Source organism: Mastomys coucha, unplaced genomic scaffold (genome assembly GCF_008632895.1).
Source record: "Mastomys coucha isolate ucsf_1 unplaced genomic scaffold, UCSF_Mcou_1 pScaffold6, whole genome shotgun sequence".
NCBI lineage: Eukaryota > Metazoa > Chordata > Mammalia > Rodentia > Muridae > Mastomys > Mastomys coucha.
In genome coordinates, this window is record NW_022196912.1 from 99,268,564 (window position 1) to 99,279,522 (window position 10,959).

Sequence of the window (10,959 nt, forward strand, 5' to 3'; positions counted from 1 at the left end):
CGCCTACGTGCTCTAAAAGCCAATCTGTTTGTCCTCTTTTAAAATGTTTAGAGGATGTACTTACTTGTGTGTACCTGGATCGTCGCTGCATATATGTGTGTACTCCAAGCACATACCTGGTGCCTGTGGAAGCCAGAAGAGAATGCCAGACACCTGGGAGCTGGAGTTACAGTACTGTGTGATGCCATAGGGGCGCTGGGAGTCAAACCTGGGTCCTCTGGAAGAGCAGCCAGTGCTCCTAACCACTGAACCATTTCTCCAGCCCCATTTTTTTTTTTCTATACAACATTATGGTTTTATTTTAGATCTGGTATTATGTTAGTTACAGAACAGCGGTGGATGAATAGGAGGTATATCTCTGGGGCAGAGAGTGTGCCGGCCCTGGGTTCATCCCTAGTTCTAGCAGGGTAGAAAAAAAGTAAAAGAAAAGATGACTTGGGGGCTGGAGAGATGGCTCAGTGGTTAAGAGCACTGACTGCTCTTCCGAAAGTCCTGAGTTCAAATCCCAGCAACCATATGGTGGCTCACATCCATCCGTAATGAGATCTGACGCCCTCTTCTGGGGTGTCTGAAGACAGCTACAGTGTACTTACATACAACAATAAAATAAATCTTAAAAAAAAATAGGAACCTCAAAAAAAAAAAAAAAAGATGACTCAGGAATAAGGGAGTAAGCTCTTCGATTATTCTTTCTGTATCAATGTAATGGTGTGCATGACTGTCCTATCTAATGACGTCATGCTCTCAAGAGCATGGGCAATGCCAGCTGGAAAGGCAAATGTCAGATGTGTTGGGCTATGCTCCAAGGTCACATTAGATGCTGTGCTGTGAGGCACAGTCACATGGGTGCATCTGAGATCATCAGTGCTTTCAGAGCTGGGCAAATTGCTGTGAACCTCACAGCAATGCTAGACGAGAGCACAATGATTCACTCCTGACTTAATGGACAGCTCAGATTCCTGGAAAAATGGCAGAAGAGCCCATGCCCAACCATTAGTTTGGCTTCACTGTATTGACAACCTCAGTTGGCCTTGTGGACCATGAAGGAAGAAAAGATGCACTCTGTAGACCAGGCTGGCCTCGAACTCAGAAATCTGCCTACCTCTGCCTCCCAACTGCTGGGATTAAAGGCATGTGCCACGACTGCCCGGCTTAAGTGTTGAATTTTGATATGTTAATTATGTCACCATTTAAAAAGGATAAACATGTTATCTGTAGTATTTTCTACTCTTAGAGACACAGTCTCATTTTATAGGCCACAACCGCCTCAAAGTTACAGTCCTCTTCCCCCAGCTTCCAGAATGTGAGGGTTACACCACCATGCTTAGTTAGTTCTCTAGCACACACCACATGTATTTTTTCCTAATTTTATTTATTTTCTTGTGTGTAGGCATATATGTGTGTAGGTGGCCCAAGGTCAATGTTAGGAATTGTTCTTAGTTTCTTCTTTACCTCTTTCATTGAGGGAGGGTGTCTCAGCTGAACTCAAAGCTCACCACAGTCAGCTGCTAGTCTCCACAGTCAGCTTGCTCTGGGGATTGATCGATCCTCTGTCTTTGCCTGCTGGAGCTACCTACTATTATATGCCTGATCTGAACTCTGGTCTTCACACTTACATAGCAAGTGCCTTAACCACTGAGCCATCTCCTCCCAGCTAGCAGCATGTAATTCTTTTTGACATAGTTCCTATGAATATTATACAACTGACACTTATCAGGTGCCTTCTAGGGCAGATCTAACCAGCAGGCACTGGCAGGGAGAGAGACACAAATCCAGCAATACTACACGGATCTCGATTGTACTTCAGAGTAATGGAGAGACAGGTGTCGCTTTTACCTCCTATTTGTGTTATTTCTTTAGAACATATGTTTGGGTTTGCCATTATGAACAATTAGCACTTCCATGAAAATGTTATTTGTTTAGCATCAAATTATCTCTGATGCATGGAGTAGGTAGGCATTAAGAAGGCTGGACACACTTTAATTCTTTCTCCTGAGTAATTTGCTATCTGAAAGAGATGACTACACAGGAATTCAAATGAAGCCATTTTAGTTTAAAAGGTCATTTAGCAAACGATTATACCAACCTATCAGATTAAATGTTTACATTTAGTAGGAACACTGGAGTGACACAATATATGCCACAGTTAGTTTGCATTAGGTTCAAGTGAGAAAAGTTGACAGCTCCCTCTAGTTAACCTGGAAAACATTTCTGTCTGGCACTGGCTAATAAAGGACAAGAGGGACTGCCAAGCTTTCCAGCGAGGGGGGAGAAGGGGACTCCAAACTCACAGCAGAGGCAGAAACAGAAGGAGGGATTTGGCCTCATTTGGGGACTTGTTCCTTTACTTTCTAGTTCCTTCATCTTGGTGCTTAAGTGATTAACCTCCATTTCCACATTAGTAAAATGGGAGTGGCAGTAATACAGTAACCTTGAAAATAAAATTAAAGCCGGTGCTGGCTTGCTCCTTTAATCCCAGAACTCTAAAGGAAGAGGCAGGTGGATCTCTGTGAGTCTAGGTTTGCCTGGCCTACATAGTGATTTCCAGGATACGAGGTCTATGTAGCAGCACCCTGATGCAAACCACACCACACCACACCACACCAAAAAGCATGAAAATAGGATTATATCAGGAAACAAAAAACTCATATAATACATAGTACAACTCAAGTTAAGCATCATACAAATAACAGGGCTGTGGTGTCCCTTGCCTTTAATCCCAGCACTTGGGAGGCAGAGGCAGGCGGATTTCTGAGTTTGTGACCAGCCTGGTCTACAGAGTGAGATCCAGGACAGCTGTGAGATTCCCAGAGGGACCCCCACACTCAAATCCCAGGAGCAACGACCCCACACACCACCAAGACACGGACTTGATGCAATCTGCAAGAGGCTTTTTATTCCAGCTTGCTGGGGTAAGACTCATATCCCTCGCAGGGATAGAGGAGTCTGGCCCCGAGGAAGGTCTTAGGCAGCTTTTTATTCCTGTGCAGTTGCTGGGGCAAAAGGGTGGTTTCTGATTGGTGCTGGCTCGTGCTAGGGTCCAGGGGCGGGCTAGCCACCTGGCAATTGTTTTGGGCCAGGGTGTCTCTGAGTTCTTGGGCCAAGTCATCTTGGTTCCCTTGTTTTTGGGTTCTTGGGAACTGGCCTCCCATTGTTTTTAGGTTCTGGGAGCCGGTCTACCACTGAGTTGAACTAATGGCTAAGTTCCCACAGTACAGTTTGAAAATTTTAACCTCTCACAGCCAGGCTACATAGGGCTATCCTGTCTTGAAAAACAAAACAAAACAAAACAAAAAAAGCATCATACAAATGACAGTAACCCTTAGTTTGAAGAGAAAATTTAGAAGGGAGGAAGACAAATATACCTGAACTCCTCCATTCAGTTTTTGAACATCTGAGACCTGGAACTCATTTGAGGGAGAAAAGGGGGCTTCACATCATACAGAGCCCAAACTAGGTTCCTTCTTTTTGAGTTTTGGATGCAACCCATCTTCTCCCTTTGTTCTCTACTATCATTTTTATTGTATTTGACCCTTTCCCTTTTCTCTGGTTCACTCAGCTGACCACCAAGAGAGCAGATCCCTCTGGAAAGTATTTGGAAAGTGGTAACATTCTCCTACCCCATTCTTCAAGTTTTCCAAACAAAGTGAACATGTTCGAATGTTCTGCTACTCCAGTTCATCTGATGGCTGCCCATTTGCCGGCAGTACTAGTATTTTTCAGCTACTCTTTATACCAACGTTAGAGCTCAGCGACTAGCCCTTGCTGGAATATGGTGCTAAGGGTGATTCTTACAGCTGCCCAATTCAGTTCATTAGGGTTTGCAGCTCCTGGAGATCCCAAGTTATTCTAGAAATAAACCTTACTCAATCCAGTCCTGTTCATGAAAAGAAGCCATGATTAAACTGAAAAATCAATACACATTATATAAAACATTTTCAAGGAATCTGGAGGGAGGGGGATAGGGAGTGGGAAGGAAAGAGGGAGAGGGGGAGGGAGGGGGAGAGGGAGAAAGACTAAAGGACCCTGTCTAGAAGTCCAGAGAGAGCTTCTAACTCTGGCACCATCCTTAACTCACTTAAAGGTACATGGCACAACCCCACCCTATAGTGACTAGTCAAGTGGTTCTCAACCCATGAGTTTCTAGCCTCTTGGGGGGTTTCCTAAGACCATTGGAAAATACAGATATTTTCATTACGGTTCATAACAATAGCAAAATAACAGTTATGAAGTAGTAATGGTTGGGGGTCGGCACAACGTGAGGGACTGTATGAAAGGGTCGCAGCACGAGGAGGGTGGAGAACCACGGCCCTAACCTAGACCTCGGCTTCCTCACCTACAAAACAAGGGCTAGCCTGGATGCTGTTTCTCTCACTGTGATTTCCCAACCGAAGACTCAGTGAATCTAACGTGAATAAAGTTTCTTCTAGAGCCTGGGGCTGTAGGTCAGGGTCAGAGCGCCCGCTTAGGCCGAGCCAGGACGCGGGCTCGACCTCTGGGGCAGAAGAGGACACAGGGGACTTGACCTGAGGTCACTAGTTAAACAACTGGCTCTCTGGGTCCCGGAGGCGGGGACGGCCACGGAGCGCCATGAGGCTAACTTATGGATACTCCTCGGCTAGACTAGCAACGGTCCTGCATTTCTTCACTCTCACCAAACGTGGGAACCAAAGGATCTGACATCAACTTCTATATCCCAGCCCAAGGTAACCGCAAAGGAACAGGCTGAGCCCTGCGCTTGCGCAGTGTGGTCCCAGGGCTAAGGTCGTGCCGCTAGCCGACCCTTCGCTGCTCGTCAAATCCCGCGAGATCTCCAGCGGCCAGCCACGCAGGGGACCACTGTATCCGGGCACCGGAAGCTGGATGAAACCCGCGGGAACGGAGGAAGTTCCGAGCCGGGGTGACCTGCGAGCGTCCTGGTCGAGCTCCCGGCGACACCGGCGGTATAGCTTGGGACACTAGAGTAGGGGATACCCGATCACAGGTGCCCTCCGCTTTTTAAGAATTCTGAGGGTAAACAGCGCGAAGTTTGGGCCCGATTGTGTTTGAGGCGCTTCAGATTGGAACGTCTGTTGAGTCCCTACTGTGTGCCACGCATAGGGGGTATACTTAAGTCATGTTAAAAAGCCGGGCACGAGTTTGGTGCTGAGGATCTAGGAAGTCGGTTTGAAATTCTGGGCAGGTTCCGAGTAATTTCTGCGAAAGTGGTTAGTGATAGGAGCCCCAGAGGAAGGGTTGGGTTTCTGAGCAAGAGCCATGTAGAAATTCTCACACGATGGCATAGATGGCACAGGGAGGTCAGCAGAGTCCTTTGTGGCAGAATGGTTGAGCAAAACACGGATAAACAAAGTACAGATATTAAAAGGTATCGGGGACAAGTTGTGCGACCTTGGACAAGTCATTCAACCTCTTTATAGCGTCTGTGAAAAGGAGAGATGTTTGCAACTTCATAGCAGGGGTGTTTTGAGGACGGAGTTGTATTTAAGCAAGCTAATTAATAATCTTTGTCTTCCTTATTGGGAATTGAACCCAAGGTCATCTTTCCCCCCTCCCCCATGCATGCTAGGCAAGTGTTTTTTACTACTGGACTATATTGCCAGTCTGTTTTTCATTTTTATTTTGCGGACAGGTTCTCACTAATTTGCCCAGGCTGGCCTTGAATTCGCCATTTATATTCCATCTGGCCAGTAACTGGGATTACAAATGTATGCTACCATGCCAGAGCATGTAAACTCACTCACCCAGATTTGGGGTACCTGGAAACATTCAGGAAATAAGCTGTGACCTCTCCAAGGTTCCACTTGGCTAGAAACAGAACAGGTTCTCTGCCCTTGTGAGTTCAATGAGCTTTTCCTTATAATAGGCTGCTACACAGATTCCTAAGGCACATTTTTATGACTGTCATTGAACCAGGTCTTTCGGTGGTATATATTTTGGAATGGTAGCATCAATTAGAAACCCACTTTAATTTAACAGCAAATGGTATTTTTCTCAGCTCTACCTAGATTGTGATGCCTCCTAACCCACTGCCCTTCAGGTCTTGAGTGGGATCTGTTTTATTTTAGATGGAAAACCTGTGAATAAGGTCAAGGTTTTTGGTTTTTGTTTTTTTCTGTGGTGCTGGGTTCCAATCTGGGGAGGTGCCGAATGATTTGCGTGTGTTGATTATTGTGTTGTGGAGAGATACTGCAGTTGCCATTAATTAATCAATTGTGTTTGGCACATGGGGATTTCTGATTTCAAACAGAAATAGGGGGCTATAGTAGCATCCTTTTGGGTGCTAACAGAAGCAGTGATTAGGCAGATCTACTCTATCCTCTTCATTTCTTTCTGTGGTGCAGGGCTAACAGAGTGCCTTGCCTGTGTTCTGAGATAATTCACCATTGAGCTATGTCCCAAGCCTTGGATTTTTCTTTTTTCTTTTGTACGTAGGACCTCCCACATAGTCTAGGCTGGACTTCAGTGTGAGATCCTTATGCCTCAGCCTCTGGAATACTGGGATAATGGCATATATCACCGTGCTATATGCCGTGTTTTTATTTTTTTTTTATTTTTTAATTCTTTTTGGTTTTTCCGAGACAGGGTTTCTCTGTGTAGCTCTGGCTGTCCTGGAACTCACTCTGTAGACCAGGCTGGCCTCGAACTCAGAAATCTGCCTGCCTCTGCCTCCCAAGTGCTGGGATGAAAGGCGTGGGCCACCACCGCCCGGCTGAATGCTGATATTCTAACTATTGGACATTACACTGGCTTTTTTTTTTTTTTTAATATTTTCAATCCACAGTTGACTCTTTGGATACAGAGCTCAGGGCTATGGTACTCTGATTGTGTTCATGTCTATAACTTTGTTGCAAGCAGTAGTAATGGAATCTTTGCAAAAGTTATCTGTAAATTATCTATATCTATATAAATACTAACTAAGCAAGTCACAAATGAGCAGGAAAAATCAGCAAAGCCTATCTGCCTATTAAAATTATCGCCAGGTGGTGGTGATTCACGCCTTTAATCCCAGCACTTGGGAGGCAGAGGCAGGCAGATTTCCGAGTTTGAGGCCAGCCTGGTCTACAGAGTGAGTTCCAGGATAGCCAAGGCTACACTGAGAAACCCTGTCTCAAAAAAGACCAAAAAAAAAAAAAAAAAGAAAATTAAAAATTATCAGCTTAGGGCTGGCAAGATGGCTCAGCGGGTAAGAGCACTGACTGCTCTTCTGAAGGTCCTGAGTTCGGATCCTGGCAACCACATGGCTCACAACCACCAGTAATAAGATCTAATGCCCTCTTCTGGTGCGTCTGAGGACAGCTACAGTGTATTGGGCTGGAGCGAGCAGGGCTGGAGCGAGCAGGGTTGGAGCAAGAGGGGCTATCCTGAGTTCAATTCCCAGCAGCCATATGATGGCTCACAGCCATCTGTACAGCTACAGTGTACTCATACACATAAAATAAATAAATAAATCTTTAAAAAAAATTATCAACTTAAAATCCCGGCAACCACATGGTGGCTGTAAGTCACCTGTAATGAGAAGTGACACCCTCTTCTGGCTAGTGTGAAGACAGCTACAGTGTGCTTATATATAATAATAAATAAATCTTTAAAAAAATTATCAACTTAAACATGCAGCATGGAAAGTTTCTTTTTCTTTTTCTGGTGTTTTGAGACAGGGTTTCTTTGTGTTGCTCTGGCTGTTTTGGTAACCAGGGTGTCCTCAAACTCACAGATTTGCCTTACTGCCTCTCCAGTGCTGGGATTAAAGGCGGCGTTTGGCTGTACAGAGTCAGACAGTTTGGGTTTGAATTGGCTCCACCACTTCGGTTTAGTGCTTAAGCCTTCTAAGGTGCAGTTGCCTCATCTTTAAGATGGAGGTAATGGCTGGTGAGATGGCCTTGCAGGTAGACATGGTACTCAAAGATCTCATGGCCTGTGTTCAATCTCTGCATCCCACAAGGTGACAGAAGAGAACCAGTTCCCTAGAGTTGTCCTTTGACCTACCCTGAGCACACCAGTTAGCATGCGTGTGTACACCTGAGCACACAGATAAGGGTTAGTACTATTAGGTAACTAACTGAGAGTCCACTCTAATGTGGGCACATTAAAGGTTTGATTTTATTTTTACTGATGAAGCAAAAGGATTTTTCTTTTTTCTTTTTGTTTTTGTTTTTGTTTTTGTTTTTTCAAGACAGAGTTTCTCTGTGTAGCCCTGGCTGTCCTGGAACTCACTCTGTAGACCAGGCTGGCCTCGAACTCAGAAATCTGCCTGCCTCTGCCTCCCAAGTGCTGGGATTAAAGGCGTGCACCACCACTGCCCGGCTGCAAAGGGATTTTTCAATCAGACAGTACCAGAACCAAAAATCCAGTTTGCTTCATTTGCTAGCTCAAATTATAAATTCTGAAAAATTAATCTTTTACTTAACTTTTGGCTATTTACATGAATCTCCTGTAAGTTGAAGATTTAGAAGTACTTTGATGTACATGGATGTGATGGGTGTGCCTATAACCCTGTCTACTTGGGATGCTAAAGCCGGAAGACCGAAAGATGGAGGCCATCCTGGGCAACATAGGCAGGCAGACTGTCCCAACATAAACCTTGAGTTGTAACCTGAGCCTTGTCAAACAATTGAGCTAACTTTCCAGCCCAAAATAAGTATTTTCTTAAAGGGAGCGTTATGACCAAGGCATTAAGTTTAACCATACTGCTATAGAAAAAGTGTTGGTCTTATTTTATATGTGTGGATGTTCTATGTCTGTGCACATAGTCATGTTTGGTTCACTTGGAAGGCAGAGAAGGGCATTGGATCACTTGACACTGGAGTTGGCAGTGAGCCACCATACAGATAATGGCAATGAAACCCAGGTCCTCTGGGAGAGCAACACTGAGCTACCTCTCTAGCCCCTTGATGTATTTGGACTCAGCAAAACTCAGTTTCAGTCACTATTGCTATGATGAAACACCATGACCAAAAGTTAGTTGGGCAAAAAGGGTTTATTTTGCTCACAGATACATTTAAAAGATTATCATCAAAAACAGTGAGGTCAGGAACTCATGAAGGGCAGGAACCTGGAGGCAGGAACTGATTCAGAGGCCATGGAGGGGTGTTTACTACCTTGCTCTTCATGGCTTGCCCAGTCTGCTTTATTATGGATCCCAGAACCATCAGCCCAGAGATGGCCTCCCCCCCCATCAGTCACTAATCAAGAAAATGTTTCATAGGCTTGCCTGTAGCCCAATCTTGTGGAGAGATTTTCTCAGTTGAGGCTCCCTGCTCTCAGATGAATTTTTTTGTTGAATTGACATAAAATTACCCAGCACAATATTCATTTTAATAAATGAATAAAATAAATCTTTGAAGAGCTAGATATGGTGGCTTGCCTGTAATCGCAACACTTGGGAGGCTTGAGCTGGGAGGATTGCCTGTGAGTTCCAGGCCAGCCTGGGCTATTATTGAATGGGACACTTGTCTCAAGAAGATAGACAGTGCCAGGTGGTGGTGGCGCACGCCTTTAATCCCAGCACTTGGGAGGCAGAGGCAGGCAGATCTCTGCGTTCGAGGCCAGCCTGGTCTACAGAGTGAGTTCCAAGACAGCCAGGGCTACTCAGAGAAACCCTGTCTCAAAAAACAAAACAAAACAACAACAACAAGCCGGGCGGTGGTGGCGCACGCCTTTAATCCCAGCACTTGGGAGGCAGAGGCAGGCGGATTTCTGAGTTCGAGGCCAGCCTGGTCTACAGAGCGAGTTCCAGGACAGCCAAGGCTACACAGAGAAACCCTGTCTCGAAAAACCAAAAAAAAAAAAAAAACAACAACAACAACAAAAAAGTGATAGAAAGCTGACGAGAGATAGCCACAGACAGAGACGGAGAGAATTTAACTGGCAAAAGCACTTTCGTTGCAATCCTAAGTACCTGAATTAAGTCCCCAGAACCCACAAAATGGGCCAGTAAGACTGCTTAGTGGAGAAAGGTGCTTGCTACTGAGCCTGATGGACTTGAGTTCAATTCCCAGAACCCGAGTTGTGGAAGAAGAAAACTGACTTGCATATTGTCCTCTGACCTCTATATGTACACTATGATATATATGCTTCTCCCCACAAATACGAATGTAAAACAAGACCACCCAAAAGAAAGCTGTTTTGTAATTCTAGCACCTGAGAAACTTGATCTCTGAGGCTCCCTGGCCAGCAGGCAGCCTGATGGGTGAGCCGCATACCAAAGAACAATTAAACAAAGGGATGACACTTAAGGAGCAACACCAGAGTTAGCCTCTGGCTTCCACATGTGCATACATGTGCACCTGCACACACACTCAGAACACCAAGGTTAACCTCTGGCTTCCATGTGTATACACATGTGCACCTGCACACACTTTTAGGACATACATTTATACAAAAGAACTTTGAAAAATTGCTGTATTACAGTTGAAGGGGTTTTTTTGGTTTTGTTTTTGTTTTTTGGTGGTTTGTTTTGTTTGAGAAATAGTCTCATTGTGGAGCTCTGACTGGCCTGGAACTCACTTTGTAGATCAGAGGAGCCTTGAATTTACAGAGCTTTACTTGCCTCTGCCCTCAGAGTGCTGGTATTAAAGATGTGTATCCTCGGCCTGTCAGTGGTGGCGCATGCCTTTAATCCCAGCACTTGGGAGGCAGAGGCAGGCGGATTTCTGAGTTCGAGGCCAGCCTGGTCTACAGAGTGAGTTCTAGGACAGCCAGGGCTACACAGAGAAACCCTGTCTCAAAACAAAACAAAACAAAAACCAAAAAACAAAAAACCTTTTAATTTATTTTGTGCAGTTGTGTTGTCACGACCATGTACATTCATGACATGTGGAGATCAAAGAACAACTTCTGGAAGTCAGTTCTTTCCACCCTGTGGGTCCTGGAGATCAAACTCAGGTCTTTAGCTTAGCATCAGGAGCCTTAACCCACTGAGCCATCTTGCTGACTAAGCAGTTAAGATCTTTCTTTTTTCTT

The 10,959-nt window shown here is 45.0% G+C and overlaps 1 protein-coding gene across 3 annotated transcripts in view; it reads left to right on the forward strand.

Annotated features, from left to right (window-relative positions):
- Nucleotides 1-4,792: 4,792 nt before the first annotated feature.
- Nucleotides 4,793-10,959, forward strand: part of Ptgr2 (prostaglandin reductase 2) — a 28,477-nt gene continuing 22,310 nt past the window's right edge. For 2 of the 3 annotated variants that reach the window (XM_031355237.1, XM_031355235.1), the window contains exon 1: nt 4,793-4,984. The gene's annotated coding sequence lies outside the window, so the exon portion shown is untranslated. The remainder of the gene's footprint in view (nt 4,985-10,959) is intronic. The other variant, XM_031355236.1, reaches the window with a different exon arrangement.